The 21,084-nt window shown below is 45.6% G+C and overlaps 1 protein-coding gene across 2 annotated transcripts in view; it reads left to right on the forward strand.

The window, feature by feature from the left end:
* LOC119162997 (luciferin 4-monooxygenase) overlaps window positions 1-21,084 on the forward strand; it is a 562,016-nt gene that overhangs the window by 229,711 nt on the left and 311,221 nt on the right. The gene's annotated exons all lie outside the window — the stretch shown is intronic.

Raw genomic sequence — 21,084 nt, forward strand, 5'->3', positions numbered from 1 at the left:
TGGGCGTATGGATAAGCAATGGGACCGAGTATCTGAGGGAACACGAAATATACGTGACGACTAAAGGTAACAGGAATGCAGCAGTCATGAAAAATAGGGCACTGTGGATTTACAATAGGTATGATGTTGTGAGAGGAATATGAAAAGGGGTCATGGTTCCTGGGCTGACGTTCGGCAATGCGGTCTTGTGCATGAGATCAGAAGTTCAAGCAGGATTAGAAATTAAGCAAGTGTAATAGGTAGGCTTGCTTTAGGAGCTCACGGGAATACACCAAATCAGGGAGTACAAGGTGATATGGGATAGACATCATTTGAGGGCAGGGAAGCTAACAGCAAAATAAAATTTGAGAAGCGATTGAGAGAAATAGGGGAAGAGCGTTGGGCTAGGAAGGTTTTCAGCTACTTATACATGAAGAATGTCGATACAAAATGGAGGAAGCGAACCAGGAAGTCGACTGGTAAATACTAAGAAAACAGCAGGTGGCCAAACCAAAAAGAACTATCGGTTAAGAAGAAAGTGAAGGAAACGGAGACTGACATGTGGAGAATGGGCATGATTAAGAAGTCCGCTCTAGAAATCTATCGACTTTTTAAGCAGGAAATTGCCAAGAAAAGGATCTATGATAATACTCGGGGTAGTTCTCTACTGTTTGAGGCCAGGGCGTAAGTACTGCGAACCAAGACATATCGGGCTAAATACGAAGGGGTAGACACAGTATGCAGTGCGTGTGGAGAGGAAGAAGAAACTGTCGAACACTTGATATTGTTCTGTAAAGGGCTTCACCCTATAGTTCAGGATGATGGCGCAGAGTTTTTCAAAGCACTGGGGTTTAGGGACTGGGAGGGTAAAATAAACTTTAAGCGGGTAGACTTAACTAGAAGGAGGTTATCTGATTGGTGGCTAAAGTCAAGGCACGAGTGAAAATTAAACTCTTCACTGCAAAGTACAAATCCTCAAACTCGTTTTTTAAGGAAAAAAAAGAAATATAGTTTTTGGTTCATTAGGTATTACGGCTTGGTGGCGCTAGCCACCACCCGATCTAAAGGTACGGCCATATCCATCCATCCATCCATCCGTCATCATGGCAGCGGGCGGTACCAGCTAAGCGTTTTTCATCTTCGGCCCATAGGAGCACGTCAGTCTAGAGTTCTTCGAGACCTGGAACTGTACATCACTGTTTCGGAGGCTATGCAAAGTGTTGCGTTGTCGCACCGTCCGCCACAGGTGACGCTAGCAACCGAGAACATTCTAAAATGAAGAAAGAAAAGGGTGTGGCAGCTGGTTTTCTTCTCATGCGGCAGGCATCTAAATAGAGGAGGCGTTCACCCGGCTTGATCCCTCGCGCATCCTCGCGTATGCCCCTCCGACGCCGACGCCAAGAGGTGCATTTGATGCATTTGACGTGTAGACGCGGGCATACGCGTGCCAGTGGTTGCCACTTTAAGCAGACAGCTGTCGTTCCGCCAATTCAGGGGTACCGCTTCCGTCATGGCGAGGGTAGGATGGCTAGAATTTTAGCCACCCTAACGTGGACTCACCGTCAGCGGGGTGAGTAACAATATGAAGGTATTTAGCGAACACACCTAGTTCGAACCCAACTGTGACGTTTTTGAATTGTGATGCACTGGATGTTTTCGCTTACTTCACTGCTGTCCTTGTTTTGTTCACGTGCCGGGATATAGGCCTAGTCAGGAAACAGTCACGTCTGTTTCCTTTTGCCTGATCTCTGTGGTATGTAACTGTAACATTCCAGAATAAAAATTATTATTATAATATTAGTTTACCGGATACCACGCTTTAAAAAAATGACGAAAAATAGCATAGCGAGTGCCGGCCTACTACCGAAAACTTTTTATCATAATGCCGTAGTGGGCATAAACGAAGCGTGCTCGCAGCAGTTACCCAATGAGTGTTTAGAAAATAATCTGAAACGCCGCTTTTGTAGTTTTCGCTTTGACTATGCTGCGCCTTGCGCACAGGCCTGGCATTTTTTTTTCAGCAGTGCTACGGTAAACTATCTGACGAGGGAAACGTCTTTAATGTGCCTAATGCTTTCAAAGAGGAAGGTCAACAGCACACACTAACAAAAAAGTTCGTGTTGCGTGTGACGGGAATGTGTAGAAAATGACGAAATGGGTGTGGCATCGAAAGACCTAGTACAAACCAGGCGAAACTGCTAACGCGTTCAAATGGGGCCACAATTCAAAAGAAAACAACAGTGTCATATTACTGTGCGACGACTTGACGACGCAACCTACTTTTTTTTTGTGAGTCGACGAATAGGCTATCTCTCGCCTTTCAACGCTTCTTGCAGTTAAAATGATCTTGCACTGCCTACGTAAACGGCACACCTTTGACCCCACGTTGGGGTCACGTCAGTCGTAGGGACGTACGCGGCGAATTTCACAGCGCAACAAAGTAGCGTAAGTTCGAACAGAGCAGAAAGCAGCACTGACTTTCAGCTGATGTTCAATTTACAGAATGGCAGATTACGTACGTATTACATAAGCATTCACACAATTACTGTAAGGCAAAAAAAATGTAAATGAAAGTACCCCAGACCTTACCACAAGTATAACAGGCGTCAACCACTAAGAAATGAAAAATTACGGACCATCTCCCCGAAGGAAACCATGATGGGATGCGAAGTAGCAGCGGTGCGCACATCATTGACTCGGATGAAATGGGTGTCAACGCGGGTGTTGGAAGAATGTTTTAAAGCGAAACCTGGAGTAGCCTTTCATAGAGTAAAAGTTTTTTTCAAACGCAAAGACACGGAAGGCGGGTTGGATTTTCTGTAAGTTTATAGGCAGGTGAAGGAGCCAAAGTAGTGCTTCCATTCGACATGTGGTGGACCATTGCGGGCGGTGGAGAGGGTAAATATAGCGAAGAAGTGTGTTGCGACCGGGCGGAGGAGCAACACTACCTAGGTGTGTTGACAGGAGCCGGCAGATGCTGCGGGTGAAGGAAAGAGTGACGTCAGCGTGCAGCGGCAGCTTTACTGCCTTTACTTACTAGCATCGTTCCAGCGACTACGGCGGGGGGAACGTGATGCGGTGCGTTGGCACGGAGACGTAAACCAACAGCGTTACACAGGCTAGTCAAAAAGCTGCTTTGCATCTAATAACTGAATAGGACAAAATCCATAAGAATTTTCATTACAAGGAAGACCGAAAGCAAAAAAAAGCATGCGTTGACATGGAGACACGGACCGACCGCGTTAAGCAGGCTAGTCAAAAAGTTGCTTTGCATATGATAACAGAATAGGGCAAAAGTCATTAGAATTTTGATGACAAGGATGATGGAAAGCAACAAAAAAGATGCATTGGCATGGAAACACAAACCGACAGCGTTACACAGGCTAGTCGAAAAGCTGCTTTGCATCTAATAACTGAATAGGGCAAAATTCATAAGAATCTAGATGACAAGAAAGAAGGAAAGCAAAAGGAAAATTAGGATGCGTTGACATGGAGACACGAACCGGCAGCGTTACACAGGCTAGTCAAAAAGCAGCTTTGCGTCTATTAGCTGAATAGGGAAGTAAAAGCCACAAGAATTTCGATGACAAGAAACATGGCAAGCAAAAGGTAAAATAGGATGCGTTGGCATTGAGAGACGAACCGACAGTGCTACACAGGCTTGTCAAAAAGCTGCTTTGCATCTATTAACTGAAAAGGGCAAAAGCCACAAGAATTTTGATGACAAGAAACATAGAAAGCAAAAAAAAATAAGCTGCGTTGGCATTGACACACGTACCGACAGCGTTACACGTGCTAGTCAAAAGGTTGCTTTGCATATAATAACTGAATAGGGCAAATGCCGTAAGAATTGTGATGACAACGAAGATAAAAAGCAAAGAAAAAGATGCGTTGGCATCGAGACACGAACCGACAACGTTGCACAGGCTAGTGAAAAAGCTGCTTTGCATCTGATAACTGAATGGAGCAAAAACCAAAAGAATTGAGATGACAAGGAAGATGGAAAGCAAAACAAAAAGTAAGATGCATTGGCATGAAGGACACGAACTGATAGCGTCACACTGGCTAGTCAAACAGCTGCTTTGCATCTAATAACGGAATAGGACCAAAGCCTCAAGAACCTCGATGACTAGGAAGATGGAAAGAAAAAGGAGATGCATTGACATGGAGACATGATCCGATTGCGTTACACAGGCTAGTGCAAAAGCTGCTTTGCCTCTGATAACTGATTAGGGCTAAATCATTAAGAATTTTTAAGAAAATGTAGATGGAAAGCAAATAATATTGGCAGATCCCATGTATTTGGGAATCCACGTTATGCGAAGCAGGCGGAGGGCATGTGGCCGTGTGGCAACTTTTTATTGAGCGACACGTCACGAAATGACGCTAAATATATGTACAAATGTTGCACGAGTTGATGTAAGGTGAGCCCAGCCGCGGTGGTCTAGTGGCTAAGGTACTCGGCTGCTGACCCGCAGGGTGCGGGTTCGAATCCCGGCTGTGGCGGCTGCATTTCCGATGGAGGCGGAAACGTTGTAGGCCCGTGTGCTCAGATTTGGGTGCACTTTAAAGAACCCCAGGTGGTCTAAATTTCCGGAGCCCTCCACTACGGCGTCTCTCATAATCATATGGTGGTTTTGGGACGTTAAACCCCACAAATCAATCAATCAATCAGGCGAATTCTAAAATTTTTAAGAAAGTTTGAACTGTAAGTATTCCGAACCGAGTTAACAAAGGTGGAAGGCGCGCTTCCACATACAAAACATTAATTGCCACAAATTCCGGCAGTCCAAGACACAAGCGCAAAGCTTCTCTTTCTATTAATATTAATTGTCTCATCTTGTAAGCCGCGCTGCCTGAAAATAATACACACCCGAATTCCATATTAGGCTGCACATACATCTTGTAAATCATTATCAATGTACTCCTACGCAATCCTATTTTTCTGTTTCCCAATTTGCGTAACCACCCCAAGGCATGTGACGCTTTGCAGCCAACCTCGTCTTTATGGCTTTTCCAATTTAGCGTTCTATTATATACGATGCCTAGGTATTTCAGGAAATCGACCTGGGGAATGAGCTCAGTACAATACATCATAGAAATGTTGACGCGATCCTTAAAAGAGAATGGCAGAAGCGCACTCTTTTTGACATTCAATGACATATGAATATTGTCAAGCCATCCTTCTTGCATGTTCATGTAATTCTGTAATGCCTGATACAATGAGTGCAGATCACTGCTTGTTGCGGAGAAAGCAGTATCATCTGCATATACGTAAATTTGGATATTCTGATGAGTTGGAATAGAACTTAGTAATATGTTTAATAACACCGGGGATAATACTGAGCCCTGAGGTACACTTCGTGTTTGCTCATATTTTTCAGAAGAGCATCCATCCAAGCAGCAATAAAATTCTCTGTCTTTCACAAACTCTGTAGTTTATGCTGTTATATATTTTGGAAAGCGATAGTCTTGCATCTGCTGGATTAGGATAGGATATTCCGCTTTGTCGTACGCTTTAGCTAAGTCTAAAGTGACTAGTGCACAGTATTCGCGGCGATGCCGAGCCAGCTGTATGCGACTTTCCAAATCCACGTGTGCACACCAAATGGAGTATCCCAATCTAAAGCCGGTTGGTCTGGGGTTTAGTATTGTATGTTCATTGATGTATTTTATTATACGGGCATTTAAGACTCTTTCTACAAGCTTGACTAGGTTAGATGTCAATAAAATAGGCCTTATGTTATCCAGAGTAAACTCCATTTCCTGTTTCTTAAGTATCGGAGATATTTTGGAAAGCTTCCAGTCTGCCGAAATCCAAGAATTTTTCAGTGAATTATTGACTTTATTACGGATTTCATGTGGGGATATTTCGTATAGCACTTTAGTCATTTTAGAGGTCACCCCATCAGGTCCGGGAGCAGCGGGCGGTAAGCTCTTCATCACATCCGCCAGTTCAGCTGAAGATACCTCCTGGATATCACAATCCACCCTTCGTTTCACCATGGACTTTGGCATAAATTGTCGTAAACCTGGTTTGCAAGCCTTTAGCAATATTTTACAAGAAATCAGAGAGTTCGCGAGGAGATATAATGATGGAATGGCTACTTTCTGTCTGTGGAATCATTTTTCTTGCACGTAAAAACCTGAAAAGCATTTTCTTACTTTTAGACTTAGACAGATAATTAAAGTTATTAATACCATCGTCTTCTTTTGCTTTGCGCACTAGACGCTTAAAATCGGCGGCCATGAATTTATAATCACTCCAATTTTGGGGGCATTGGTTAATTAGCAGCTTTTTCCAAGCTGCCTTTCGCTTTCTATACCCCCTGACACATTCTATATTCCACCACGGGCTAAAGGATCCCGCTGTGTTCGAGTTTACAGTAAACATTGAATTCTTTAATGATCGTTTCAACACCGCACATAGACTCATAGCCCCAAGGTCTTCCTGCATTGCCTCGCGAAAAATTAACGTACATTTTAAGTCTTTTTGTAATTTAGCGTAATTTACGCATGAGCCAACTTTCCCTGCCAAACTAAACCTCGGGAACTTGATTTCAAACGTAATGGGAAGGTGGTCGTTGTTTGTAGCATAGTCTATTATATCCCACGAGGATATGCTTAAAGTGGAGCTGGAAAATGTTAAATGAAAAGTCAATTTAGAGTTACCTCTTACAAATGTAGCAACGTGTGAGTTCAAGCAGGAAACGTTATTATCAAACGTCCATTCCCACAAACGTCTTCGCATACATCAGATTTGAAGCCCCAAGACACATGGTGTGAATTGAAATCACCGCACAGTACTATTTCTTTTTTGCATGAAGCTACCATGATATCGAGGCATCTCGTGTCTTGAACTCCTGCAGGAAAGTATACATTTGCAAAACAGAAAGGCGAGCAGTCTGGTAGTGTTATGTCTAACACCAGAATTTCGTAATTCGTATCCATACTCTGATACGATATCTTGGCTCTGTGACTAAATTTAGTTGATATTAAGAAAGCCAGACCACCACCTCTACTCGGCCGATCCAGCCGGATTAATCGATAATTTTTCATGTAAAATTTTTTACCGTTAGCAAGCCAGGTTTTCTGATTGGCAATGATGTCGGGAGAAATTCGCGAAGAAATATATTGTAAATTGGTAGTTGCCGACCAAATATACCGCCGGTTCCACTGCAGAATTTTTAGGAAACCTATTTTGATGCTATACCGCCACAAGAAACTGCCTGATCCAGAATATCTTTTTTCAAGAAATCATTTTTTGAAAGGTTCTCAAAGAAGTCTTTCTTTGACAAGCATTTCTTGAATTTTGGGTTCTGAGAAGACTTTTTTGAAGGGGGAGATCTGTTACGTTTCAAAATTCTTAGAGATTCTGTGTCCATATCTGACAAGTCTCCTGAATCATCTGTCACAGGTTCTGACTCAGGTTGAACTCTATTTTTTGGAGGTCCTGCTTTCGGAGAGATAGATCTATAATTGACTATCTGATTTTCCTCCTCTGTACCCCTTGAAATCAACAGAGCGTGCAAATCCCGATTTTGCACAGAAACTGTACCAATGATTTGTGTCAGCTGTTGTGTTAACATACCAGCCAAGGCTTCAAAAAGAGTAGCTGCCAGACGCTGCATTGCCTTTTCAGTGGACTTTTCAGTAGCCTCAGTTGTCGACTTTGCGAGCGATGCATCCATTACCGCTCTGTGCCGGGATGTTAAGCCTGCGTAAGCTTTCGATCTTTCATGCATTTCTGCTACCGCCTCCCTCCTAGAGCAACGCCTGCGTTCTATAATTTCTAGAACACCAATTTCTTTTTCTTTTGCGCCACATTCAGCAGAGTCTGCAGGGTGCGCTCCATTACACAAGCAGCACTTCTGATCATCAGATTTACAATCGCAGCTGTCATGACTCTCTCCGCACAGACGACATCTTGCCTGTGATCTGCATCTTTTCCTGCTGTGGTCGAATCGCCAACATTTTTAACACTGCGAAGGTTTTGGGGAAAGTGGTTCTACTTTGTAGATTAGTGGTCATGCCTTAATTTCTGTTGGCCAACTCTTCCTGCAAAAGTTACTATAACTGATTCAGTAGGCGATTTTGTTTTATCAGTCGTTCGGGTGCATCGATATACTGAAACTGCCCCAGCTACAGCAAATAAGTCAAGAATTTCTTGAGGTGCCAGACTCGTATCCACCCCACAAACTATGCCCTTCGTACATGCAAGATAATCTGGAATAAACGGGCTCACTGGCTGTGCAGCAAATTCAGAGCAATTCAGAAGCTCTCGGTCGCAATCCTGGTCTGCAGAGCAGCACAGGATACCACCTCGGCCGAACTGGCGGACCTCAGTAATCTTCTGGAAAAGCGACGAGGCTTTCTGAAGCTCCACTTGTATCACCTTCGGATTCTTCATTGAAATGGAACCACCATTTGTAGGAACCAGAGCCACAGGGACGTAGCTTTCTCCACTGCGTAGCAAGGTATCGAGCGGCCAATCCTTGACCGGTAGTGAGGCCAGCCAAGGGGAGTGCCCTTGGCCGGGTGATGAGAAAGACATCAGAATAATCTGACTCGCCTGACCTCTGAAGGCCTGCAACAACGTTTCAGTTGAGAGAAACTAACAAGAAATACGAGGAATGAAAAGCAAACCAAATCTTAGCTAAAAGGATCCTGCCGCTCGACGTTGAGCCGATCTCCGATGAGCCACGCAGCGATCCTCTGATGTCGGGTATTTCTTAACGCTCGCGCGTTAAAAGTGCCCATGTGTATTTTCGTCGTTTTTTGGTAGATACTATGTGACAATCACCTGTAGCACATAACCGCATACCAGCGGCACATACACACCCGTGTGTATGTGCCACTGTCTGTTCGCAAGTGTTTGACGACGTACGCGGCGGGATTGTGACATGGTTCATGTGTTGACCAGCGCGTAACATTCATAAAATCATCTTACCTGTCATGCTAATTTTAGTTAACGCCAAGCTAAGGGGGTGACTACGAGAGCACCCAAACGTAAGCGGCAAGATAGATAGATAGATAGATCGATAGATAGATAGATAGATAGATAGATAGATAGATAGATAGATAGATAGATAGATAGATAGATAGATAGATAGATAGATACCCCACTAGGGGGCCTTTAAGGTAATAATGTGAATTGAAGGGAATTGAATTGAAGGGAATTGAAGGGAATTGATAGATAGGCTCAAAGTTGCCGAAGGTCGCTAAGAAATGCTTCGCAAAAAAAATAACATGCCTTGGCATGGATACACGAACCGACTGCGTTACACAGGCTAGTCAAAAAGCTGCTTTGCATCTAATAACTGAATAGGGCAAAAGCCATGAGAATTTTGATGACAAGGAAGATGGAAAGCAAAAAAAAAAAAAGAATAAGATGCGTTTGCATGGAGACATGAACCGACCGCGTTACACAAGCTAGCTAAAAAGCTGCTTTGCATCAATCTGAACGGCGCAAAAGCCAAAAAAATTTTGCTGACAAAGAAAATAGAAAGCAAAGAAAAAACAAAAATTATTTAAAAGTAAAGTCAGGAAGACAACAGCGTTTTCTTTGGGTTACTGGTGTCGGATCTTGATTCTTCGATATTGAAATACTCCTCGGTGGTGTCAGCCTGCTTGATTTCCTGAAGCTCTTTCGGGAAAGTGCAGAATCCAGTTAATGGTGATTGCTTGAGAAGATTCTGGTGGTGACATACGTCTCAAAGATTTTTTTTAATAGACAAGACAGGTGTCTTCTCTATGCGGACAGTCAGGGGGGGGGGGGCAGCGCCTCACTTGGTTGAACACACTTCCAGTCAAATCACAACAATTGTACACGTTTTTCAAACAGCCTGGCCTGGTAATCACGCTCAGCCCGTGACAGTGTCGGAGGTGGAGCTCTTACGCAGCTGCCCCTAATTTTTGCATCTTTTCCGCGCCTATAAATTCGCGAGTCTGCTAGAACCTATCCTTACCACTACTGCACACAGATTTAAGAGAGCGCTGTAACCACTAACAATGCTTAATAATGCATCGCAATGTATGCGAAGCTGGCCCTGCATCCCACTATGCACAATATTATGGCGCTCACGCAGGTGCACCTGGCAACCTGACCGCCATAAGCCTTTCCACACGTCAGTGGGATTAAGTAGACGACGCCTACAGCGCAGGAGACGGAGTGGGACCTGTGTCCAACTGAGCAAGTTGTATTGTTAGTGCGAAATGTATTCACTCAATTGCATATGTCTCTACAGCTTATCAACTGCTGAGAGCACCAACTGAGTGCTGACCAATCTTGTTTTTGCACCATCACTCATGTTTTGACGTCCATGGCCGGGATCACTGACAATAAACTCTCATATTTGATCTATGTAAAGAAGTCGTCTAAAAGGCACACTGAAGTTAAATGATGGCTCTGTTTAGAATGACAAACTGCACTCTGAGAACTCTAATGCATTTGTCTTGCTTTTTTAAGTTCGTTACTTGTGGAGATATTAAGGTTGAAACTTATTTTTAAATTTTGTGCGGCATCCTCTGTACGTGACGTCATGAAATTCAAACGTATTTTTTGCACCTTCACAACGCTGGCTCATTTGATATTTTCCTAAACGTCGTATACCATTTCTATCGCACCCACAAGTCAAGATGTACTTATTTTTTACTGATTGGAGACGATGTAGGACTCGATAAGCACTGGTAAAGTCTATTACTTCACGATGTTTGGTGCTGGAATTGATAGAGGGGTGTCCAGCAGCATTTTCCTTTCACGCATTTTTTCGCTTACCTAGCATTGCTCGTGATAAGAGTGGTGCTTTCTGTATCGTAACGGTGTGTTTTACTAATACGCGAAAACACTTTATTTTTTCTCTCTTCCTTTAGTGCTGTTTAGAAACAGTTGGAAGTTGTTGGTAAGCGTGTGATATGTGATGTATTGTACTTTTTCTCGAGCATTTTGTGGCTTATAAATGTTCTGCTGACCAAATATGTTGCACCGGCCAGTCCAAGCAGTATATGTTAGGGTAATATTTTTTCGATCAAAAGATATCGAAATCAAGCGAATCACTAGCACTTTTCAATTGTCTTTACAGCAAGAAAGCGGAATGATGGTAACCTTTTCGTCCTTACCACTTGGCGCTTCGATTGGGGCGGCTGTTTGTTTCCTAAAGCTGCTTTTTTAACCACAAGGCTGTTCTGGGCGGACCCATCACCGTGAGCCACCGCAATGCTCATGAGAGCTGAGTAGTGTAGCGAGAGGGAGGGAAGAGTGTTCCGACAGTGGGCGATGTTATAAGGACATACGTGGGATGAGGACGTAAGAAATTGATTCAAACAACAGCAGTGTGATGTTGACGAACAGAGAGAAACAGATTAGCGCTCATTTGCAAGCGAGTCTTGTTTGAACTTCAGCAAGACTTTTTTAGGCACAGTACTCGGCCTTGTCATCCATAATATTATTATGAATAATAAAATATTTTCGGAAACCGGCTTACTAACGCAGACCATTGCGTTCCTTTGCACTCTCCCATGGGCACCACTGGATGTAAAATGGAACGCGAGAGCATAGGTACGGAGGTGGCTTGAGGTCGCTGGCCTTATACTCTGTACTATATTGTAGGATGAATGAATGGAAAGTCTTTTATTTAAAAAAGGGGGAGGCACAGGGCCTCTGTGGGGATAAGCAGGACTTTCTAACTACACTACTAGTTCACAGTGTCACTCATTCTACACTTATTGCCTTCACCATTACTGGTACTGAGGCGGTATAGGGTCAGTACTGTGGTTTGTCGGACCCCCTAAACCACTTTGATCAGGCCACTCTAACTTCCATATTGGGCAAATAATAACTGCGTGTCCGGGTCCGTAAGGAGCGCTTCACGATAATTTGTGGTTTGCAAAGCTTGTATGGCCATTCGCCCTTTTTCAAATATGGAACACTGCTACAGTAGGTGGTGAACGTCTGCACGCCAACGCAGCCCGCAGTGATCGCTCGTCACTGTCGCAATATCCGGTTGTCGCCATTTTGCTTAGAGTATGGTGTGTATGCAGAATTTGCGTGGACCATAATAATGAAAACTTCTTGGGAGCATGAAAGCTTACATTTGCTGGAAAATAGGACTGGTTGGGTAACCTGCGCAATGCGTTTTTGACTAGCATGACGCAGGAACGTTCGTACGTAGTGCATTGTGGCTACCGAGGAAGCCATTTGACTTAAGAGCTCGTACGGGTTCACCCTGAGGGGTGGGGCAGAGAAAGATTTGTCGACCCACCTGCGGAAGCAGCAGCGGCGTGCGCCGCCGTATTGCCCCCGGGCACACCCGTATGCCCCGGCGTCCAGATAATTTCTATTGGCCTATCGGCTTTTCATGCCTACGAATTATGCTTTGAATAGCAGCAGCTGTAGCATTCTCGGACCCTGGGTGGAATACTTCCGAGTAGGCAGTGTGCCAGTCGGTAAAGACACGAAGGGGTTTCTGTATAGTGTATGGGAGGCTTGCAGTCGCACCCCATATGGCAAGTGGTTCGGCATGCATAAGGGTACCGTTCGGTAGATCGCACCTGTAGGCCCCAGTGTACCCGGTGGTCTGCGCGCAAATCCATGCCATACAAGCTTCGTCATCGCTAATGGCAGCGTCCGCGTATATGTCGATGGTATCTAAGCTTGCTTCCCTTAGTTGTCGCGTGGCAAGAAACTCGGGGGCAATATTATTGTGACGAGATATGTGGCGACGGAACAGTCGAGAGACTATTGGAGTTTCCCATGGGGGTAAGGACTGATTCAGAACAGGTGCGTCATCATGCCGCTGACAATCCCAGGCCAGAAGGCGACGACCTTGTGGCGTGTTTTTCAGGTGGATGTGGTGTCGAGTGTGGGCTTCAGGGATGACGTCTTGCAGAGGGGGCAAGCCCCCTGCGCTTTCAAGGGCGGATATCTTAGTGCGTTTAGGGAGCCCCGTGATGGTACGAAGAGTAGCCCCATGAAGGCGTTCCAAATTTAGGATATCCGTTGAGTGCACCGTACAAAATCTTTCCAACAGCCGCAGCTCTTGCAAGAGTGCGACAGGCTTGTTGCGTGCACGTCCGTATTTGTTGGACAGTCGAGGTATCTTATGTGCCGTGGCTGGCCATGCCTGCCGCAGTCCACGTACCCACTTTTGTGGGCTGTTGCAGCTGGCTATTGGTAAACCTAAAACTTTGATTTGTCCGCTTTTTGATTGTATAGTGTGTGATGCGATATGAAATGAGATACATATTTTGGGGTTGGTCCGATTCTTGCCATCTATACTTATAAGTTCTGTCTTATGTGGAGCCAGCTGAAGGCCTACTTCCTTAAGAGTGGACTCTAAACTAAGGAGGGCTGCCTGCAGTTCAGTCTGCATTGATTCTTTGTCAGAATAATCCACTGCCTCAGTCCATATAGTAATATCATTGGCGTAGATGGTGAATCTAGCCGTGTTGTCCTATTAAAGGTTTTCTGCTCCCCTGCTCGTGGCCAGATTAAACAGCGTCGGTCCTGAAATAGATCCCTGTGGAGCACCTCTGTCCAAGTAGTAAGTCTATGGGCTCCATTCAGGTGATGCACCGCTTAAGAGAATGGGCCGAGCGGCAAGGAAATTTCGAATCGATGTCTCCGCACGCTGACTTGGGTAGCCGCTTAGCTAGTTCTTCAAGAATAGCGTTATGGTGAACATTATCGAACGCTTTCTGCATGTCGACGGCCAGCAAGTTGTCAGGTAACATCTTCGTTGAAGTACGATTGATAACGCGCCGTAGCAGCCAAAGGCAGTCATGGGTGCCGAGATTAGGGCGAAAACCCGCCTGGGCTGGATGGTATGCCGGCCGGGTTATCTCGAGGTAATGGGACATGCGTATGTGAATCATGCGTTCAATGAGCTTACATAAAGTAGACGTTAAAGATACTGGCCGGAGGTTCTTGCAGAGGGTCTTCTCTTTTTCATGTTTCGGAATAGGATAAATGAGAGACAGCTAAATGTTCTCTGGACCATTTCCTGAGGCCCAGAGGTCATTGATTACCACCAAAAGTGCGTCCTGGGCTTCCTTTCCGAGGTTGCGGAGTTCTTGCCATGTGATTCGGTCGTGGCCAGGCACCGATTGAGGACGCCAGTGTTTGATGGCTGCTAACATTTCCCCCATGCTAAATGGGCGATCAAGATTCGGATCGGGTTGCGTTATGGTGCTGGCTTTCGGAGATGTAGGGGGAGTGAGTGAAGCGAGAGGAAAGAAAATGGTAATATCTTCGTCTTCCATAATGGACGGATCCGCTTTGAGGAACAGCTTGGCCATAGGAGAGCTGCCTTTTCCTTTCCCGCTGAGGCTACGAAAAACGCGCCATAGACCTTGAAAGCCAGGTACACGGCCAAGGCGTTCGCAAGTGGATTGCCAGGCTTCACTTTGAAGTTGGAGCTGACATTCAATGATAAGCTTAAATTGGCGCTTAATTTTTATGAGGTCGGAGAGTCCTTTGCCGTGCGAGTGGTATCTAGTGACTAAATATTCTGCTGTTTCCCATAAATTGCCTAAATAGTTATCCATCGGCTGAGTATGGTCTTTGCATGGCACTGTTTTGTGTGCCAGCTCAAGGGCCTGTTGAACAATGTCCAGAAGGCCCTCAACTGTCGAGAATGATCCAGTAACATTACTACGAAAAGTATTCCAATTAGTCATCGTTGTTGTTGTTTTGATCCGGAGGTGTTTTATATTAAGTGCTATGAATATCGGTAGATGATCACTGCCCCATGACTGACTGGAGACTGTCCAGTGCCGTACAAATCGTGGGCTGGCGAGCGGGAGATCTGGGGTCGTGTGTCTGAGCTTGATGTAATCCGATTCTTGTAGGGGTGTCGGGGGCGTTACAAATTTCTACAGAAGAGAGTTCAATAGCGTCATAAAGACATTTTCCGCGTTTATTCGCCTTTCGGGCACCCTAGGCAGGGTGATGAGCATTAAGATCACCTCCAATGAGCAGAGGGAGGTTTTTACATGCTTGCTTAAGCGTCTCCAGCCATGTGTATGGTCCAACTGAAACATTTCCTGGGCGAAAATACGCAGACACGGCCACGAAGGGCTTTAGGCCAGGAGGACAAATTTTAACAGCTACTATTTCGTGAACATTAGAACTGAGATCGGCAATGTCTAATTGAATGGCCGGGCAGACAATACGCACCAGAAGCGCTGCCTGGCTTTTGGGAAGCTGCCGCTATTGTTTTAAGGTTGGTGTCTGAAAGGCATGGTAACCAGGAAGCGAGCACGTGCCGCGCATCTCCTGGAGAAGAAGGAACAACGGGCGATGTCTTTGATTATAATCACGGATAGTGGAGCACGTTTGAGAAAAACTACGACAATTCCACTGCATCCTCTGAGCGAAAGAGCTGATGAGAGAGGCCCCCCTTTCTTGCGCTGCGCAGTAGTAAACCGCACGTGTTCCGAGCATGTCTAGCAGCTTTCAGTTGATTGTTGTTATTGCTATTATAATTTACTATATTTGACCGTCTTCTTTTCTTTCGGCCATGTTCGCAGCAATGCAATTCTTGGTTTCGGTTTGTATTTGATACACTCTAAAGCAAAAGGGTGTTAAAAGGGTGTGTGATTCCTCCTTTTGGAGACTAATGGGGCTGCCACAACCATTAATTTCTCTAAGGACTAGCGGCACCGGGTGTAACAGCTAGTGCCCAAACACGAGCTCAAGGAAGTAACATTTAGTCCTCACATTTGCACCTCAGTGAGTAACCGTTAGTCCCGAAATTCAGCTCAAAGGACTAACATTTTGTTATCAGATTTGCACCTTATGTGGCAACTGTTAATCCCCACATTCACGCCTTACCAGGCAACAGTTAGTCCTCACAGTTGCACCTTGCCGGGCGAACGGTTGATCCACTCAAATACTCCAATCGGGTGAATTTTTGGGCCCCAGTTCAAACATTGTTTTTGTTTATTTTGCGCCAGGCCTAATAACTTTCTCGCCTGTTTTTCAGCGCAGTGAGCAACAAATTGCGCAGAAAAGAACTCGCGAAAAAGTAGTTAGCCACTTATGTATAACTGCTTTCGCAGTCACGGAAACAGTGAAAGACAAAAATGAGACATCGAAATCTTTTATTTTTCTACATACACATGAAGTTTCTCAATTCTTTTAGGTGAATTCATGTTGAAGTGTACAAGTCCAGTCTCGTTGTCAAATCTTGTTCACTCCTTGGGGAGCTCCTCCGACGGAAGCGACAGATTACAGGCATTGCAGAAGCCAGCGCACGCAGCCTTCGGCCTGTTGTGTTCCCACTGTGACGTCCCCGCAAACACGAACTGAACCCCGGTCCTTTCAAGATGTTTTCGCTCGTTTCTTAAACCCACGCATAAAATGGAAAAGAAAACCTTCAGTGTAACGAATGGGCATTCCAGAGTGGAGTACCTGGAAGGATTATTTCTACTTTTCTCGCTCCCCCGCACAAACATGAGGACCGGGTGGCGCCTTGTCGTCTACAGACAGTGTGACAGTGTACGGTGGAGGCAATCCGCGCGCACCCTTCAGATTTGTGGCATGGAGGAGGAGCAGAGCACCTTTTGTTGGTTCGGGGAATGCGACTCTGCCGCAGCGCCTGTGCTGGGTCGGGTCTGACTTCTGTCAGCCTCCGTGGCTCCAGGACTCATTACTGCGTTCTGCGCGGATGGCCACCCGCAGCATTGAATGTCGAAGAAACGGTGGCTACAGAGAATTTCGCGGGAGACACCGAGCTGCATGGAAACGTTGAGACTTGGTCTGGACATCGGCTCATCAAGTACCGGAAGCATCGGGACCATTGTTCGCCTGTAATTAAAGTGTCTTCGGACGGCTCGCCCATCTCTCTCCCTGAGGCTTGAGTTTGAACATTGTTACTTGCTCGGCTTTGCTTGGGAGAGGGTTTTCCACTGGTGCGGGCCGCGGCGGCCGTCGAAGATGATAAACTCTGACTGACAGAGAAATGTGTCGTGCCAACAGTGGCAATTTGTTAGGTGCTACGGAGGGGCGGAGTCGGCTCCTACAAAAACGGACTACGAGACGATACGAGGGGTCAGAGATATACGATGCGATGAGCTCGAGATGGTAGAGGGGCAAGGACGGTACGATGAGGAATGAAAGTTAGGGATAGGAGGCGAGTGAATGGAGCGTTACGAAAGAGGGCTAAGATGGAAATCACTGAGAGGCACGACGAAGACGATGAAGACGCTGACGAATTGGACAGATCATACCTCGACGCCAAGAACCAACCTTCGGCCCCAATTCGAGCAGCCAACTCCGAGGCCGCGACTACATGAACATTCTGTCAGACGAACTTCACCTCCCTTACTTAAACGAACATTGCGGGAAGCGATGCGGCATATTGAGGCATTGGGCGGTTTTAATAATTATTAACTTCATCATTTGTGTCGTCGTGTGTTTTTATATGCATACCCTTGTATTGTTACAGTTACTTTATTTATGTGCCTGCCCTGTGTCGAACGTCGCGAGTGCCTAAATCAGTGTTATAATTTTGTGTAGTGGTTGATGTATGCGGGTTCAGTTATTAATGAAATAAATGAATCAGTAAACAGGAACAGGTCGTAGCGTCTCTTACTTCCCAGCCCCAGCGTGAATTCCTGTATGTGGGAAGTGATTGAGACACATAGCCAAGAGGCAAACGGATGGACAAGGGGTTGAGTGGTCTTCCCTCTCTTTGGCAATCGGTGGCGTAGCGGGGGACGTCTCACCACGGCTACACGTACAATAATATAAAAAATATACACACGTTACAGAAGATGAAGATGCACGCATATGACAAGTATGTGCACGGTAATCTAAAAACAAGCGTTCGAATATGACACACAAATAACTTTACCTTCACATCTCACACAGTCTTTCTAAAGCTGCTCTGACGAAAGAGATCGATGACAGGCATCGCAGACGCCAGCGCACACAGTCTTCAGCACGGTGTGTGCCCACGGCTGCACAAAAAGTATGCAAAATAGTAAGTCACACGTGACAGAAGATGAATACAAATGCATATAAGAAATACGTGCTAGGTGAAATGAAAACATATGTGAGATATGACTGCTAATTTCACCGTGATGTCACACATCGTCAAAGACTCAATTTCATTTTTTCATTTTATTGAGGTTGTTATGATTACATTTCATGAAATGCACAACATGATTAGACCCATAGCCATAGGCTAGTAGTGGGTCTAACGGGAAAAAGTATTCAAGCAGAGTACAATTAGTATTTAAAAAATCAGAATTTTGATCCCCGTAGCGCAACAGCATAGGAGCGGTGGCCGCAGCCAGAACTTCACGAACCACCGTGCCGCTAACAAGTCGACGAGTCCTAAGCGAAAGACATCTTTCAGCTCGAGCAAGCAAACGTGAGACCAAACACGGCGCTGCACGCGGAGTGTCTGCCGCCAGCGAACTTCGAACAAGAGAGCGAGCGTACGCTTGGCCGCAGGCACGAACAGCGCCGAAGAAATCGACGGTAATGCGGCCCTTTTCCACAAACTCGAGTGAGTGCAGCGCACAAACAGACGGCGCGGAGCTGCTTGCGAGCAACTGACAGGAAAGCCAAGTGTGATAGCAACTAATTTTCACCGATTTCCGACGCTAGCGAAAGCCCCGCCAGCCCGTGCTGGTGCACTTACAGCGCGCGCCCTATTCCAAGCAAGCTTGTTACCAGAGCTCGCAACGTGTTTTTGATTACTCCCAACACAGCGACGAGGTCTCAGCCCAATATCGTCAGCCTGGAGCTCATCGCGGCGGCGAAGACAGGCGAGTATCGATGAGCGATCGTACGGGAGGCCGACGGCAATGGCGGCCAGTTTCCAGGCGGTCGCAAAACACATGTGGACTGCTGACGCCCAAGCTGACCTTCGCGGTGCATTTCGTGCGTGCGTTACACAACACGATGAGCCCATTTCAGGCAAGCACGATCCGTGTCACACACGCGACAAGTAGAGTAGGATAAAGAATGATAACCTACTTGCGAAAAAATCCAGCGCTGATTTCTGCCCTGAGTCAGACTGAAGTATATATGCGATAGGCCTGCTGTCTTCTCGGCCGCCATGATGGCCTTCCATACTCTTGCTGTCGTGTGTTGGTCGTGACTATCTTGAAGCCAGAGATATACAGCGTGGCGTGGTGACATGTCGAGACTTGCTCCAGCTTTCATGGGTGCAGCGAAACGCAAAAGCAGCAGCCCACGCTCATCCAAGTGTACACACAAGCACCACGTCGTAATTCTTAGATCGTCGAATTCGGGTGGCCGTGGTCGAGCACTCTGAGTGCAACGCAACGCAAACCGTCGCCGGCAAAATACGAGGAAAGACGGAACCAGAACAGGGGGAGAAGGGAGAAGAAGGGCTGGTCACCTTGGCAACGTTTTTCGCGCTGCCTGCAACCCCGGGCGGTTCATTCCTTTGGAGCGTGTTTAGAGACTAACACCCATATTCACAAACGCTCCTCGACTCGACATTAACCCTTTACTTGACAGATTCGCGCACTGCGCCACTGCTCAGCTGAAAATGACGCTGAGCTACTGAAAAATAGCAGCAAATTGTCACTGACATGCAGTGACTTTCTCTGCCTAAAGATGGCGCTGCCATCAGAAGTTCAAGCAAGATTATAAATTAAGCAACGTGGAATAGGTAGGCTTGCCTTAGGAGCTCACGGGGATACACCAAATAAGGGAGTACAAGGTGATATGGGATGGACATCATTTGAGGGCAGGGAAGCTAGCGGCAAGATAAAATTTGAGAAGCCATTGAGAGAAATGCGGGAAAAGCGTTGGGCTAGGAAGGTATTCAGCTACTTGTACATTAAGAATGTCGATACAAAATGGCGGAAGCGAACCAAAAAACTGACTGGTAAATACTTGGAAAAACAGCAGGGAACCAAACCAAAAAGAATTATCGGTTAAGAAGAAGGTGAAGGAAGCCGAGACCGATATGTGGAGAATCGGCATGATTAAGAAGTCTGCGCTAGACATCTATCGAACTTCTAAGCAGGAAATTGCCAAGAAAAAAATCTATGATAATACTCGGGGTAGTTCTCTACTGTTTTTGGCCAGGACGGGCGCATTGCGAACCAAGACATATCGGGCCAAATACGAAGGGGTAGACACGGTATGCAGTACGTGTGAAGACGAAAAAGAAACTGCAGAACACTTGATAATGTTCTGTAAAGGGCTTCACCCTATAGTTCAGGATGATGGCGCAGAGTTTTTCAAAGCACTGGGGTTTAGGGACAGTGAGGGCAAAATAGACTTTAAGCGGGTAGAATTAACTAGAAGGAGGTTATCTGATTAGTGGCTAAAGTCAAGGCACGAGTGAAAATTAAACCCTTCACTGCAAAGTACGAATCCTCAACCTCCATATTTAAGGAAAAAATAAATCTACTTTTTGTTTCTTTAAGTATTACGGCTTGCTGGCGCTAGCCAACACCGGATCTAAATGGTACAGCCATATACATCCATCCATTCATCCATCCATCAAGTAAAGGTGGGGCGTTGAGTCAAGGGGCGTTCTAGAATACGGGGGTAAGTGGTTTCGCGCGGCACGCTTCCCTCAGTGGTTGCTCCTCAACGGTCTATCACTTCATCGCGCGCGCCTATTGGGCTCCGGTACTCCTTTTTCGGGTAATTTTGCCTTGGAGTGTATTTATTTTAAGCATCGCCATGTCATATAAATTACACATGAACAATCCACAAGCCGGGCCAAGTACACATTTATCGTAAAGAATGTTATAGCTAGTCAGATTGTGTGTCTAGATAGCAAACTTTTCTTTGACCCATTAATATCAACTCTAATTGCTACATTTCATTACTCTGTCACGTTAGCGTTAATCTGAGGAATTTTATTGCGTAATAAAGAACTCTTAAGAAATTGTAACCATGATTTGGACTAGCTGATACATATTGCAAGAAAATTTGATGACGCAAACCACCGGGGAAAAATAAGCGAAAGAAAAAAGCGTCAGCCTCACTGGTTGCATGCTCGCGCTCACTTTGTTCTGCTCTGTTTTCTACAGTTCTGGCCAAAAGCTGATGTTCGTTGGTTTCAAAACTAAGCTTTTGTCCATTCTGAAAGATCTTTTCATGGG

This window comes from Rhipicephalus microplus, unplaced genomic scaffold (assembly GCF_043290135.1).
Source record: "Rhipicephalus microplus isolate Deutch F79 unplaced genomic scaffold, USDA_Rmic scaffold_13, whole genome shotgun sequence".
Classification (NCBI taxonomy): Eukaryota; Metazoa; Arthropoda; class Arachnida; order Ixodida; family Ixodidae; genus Rhipicephalus; species Rhipicephalus microplus.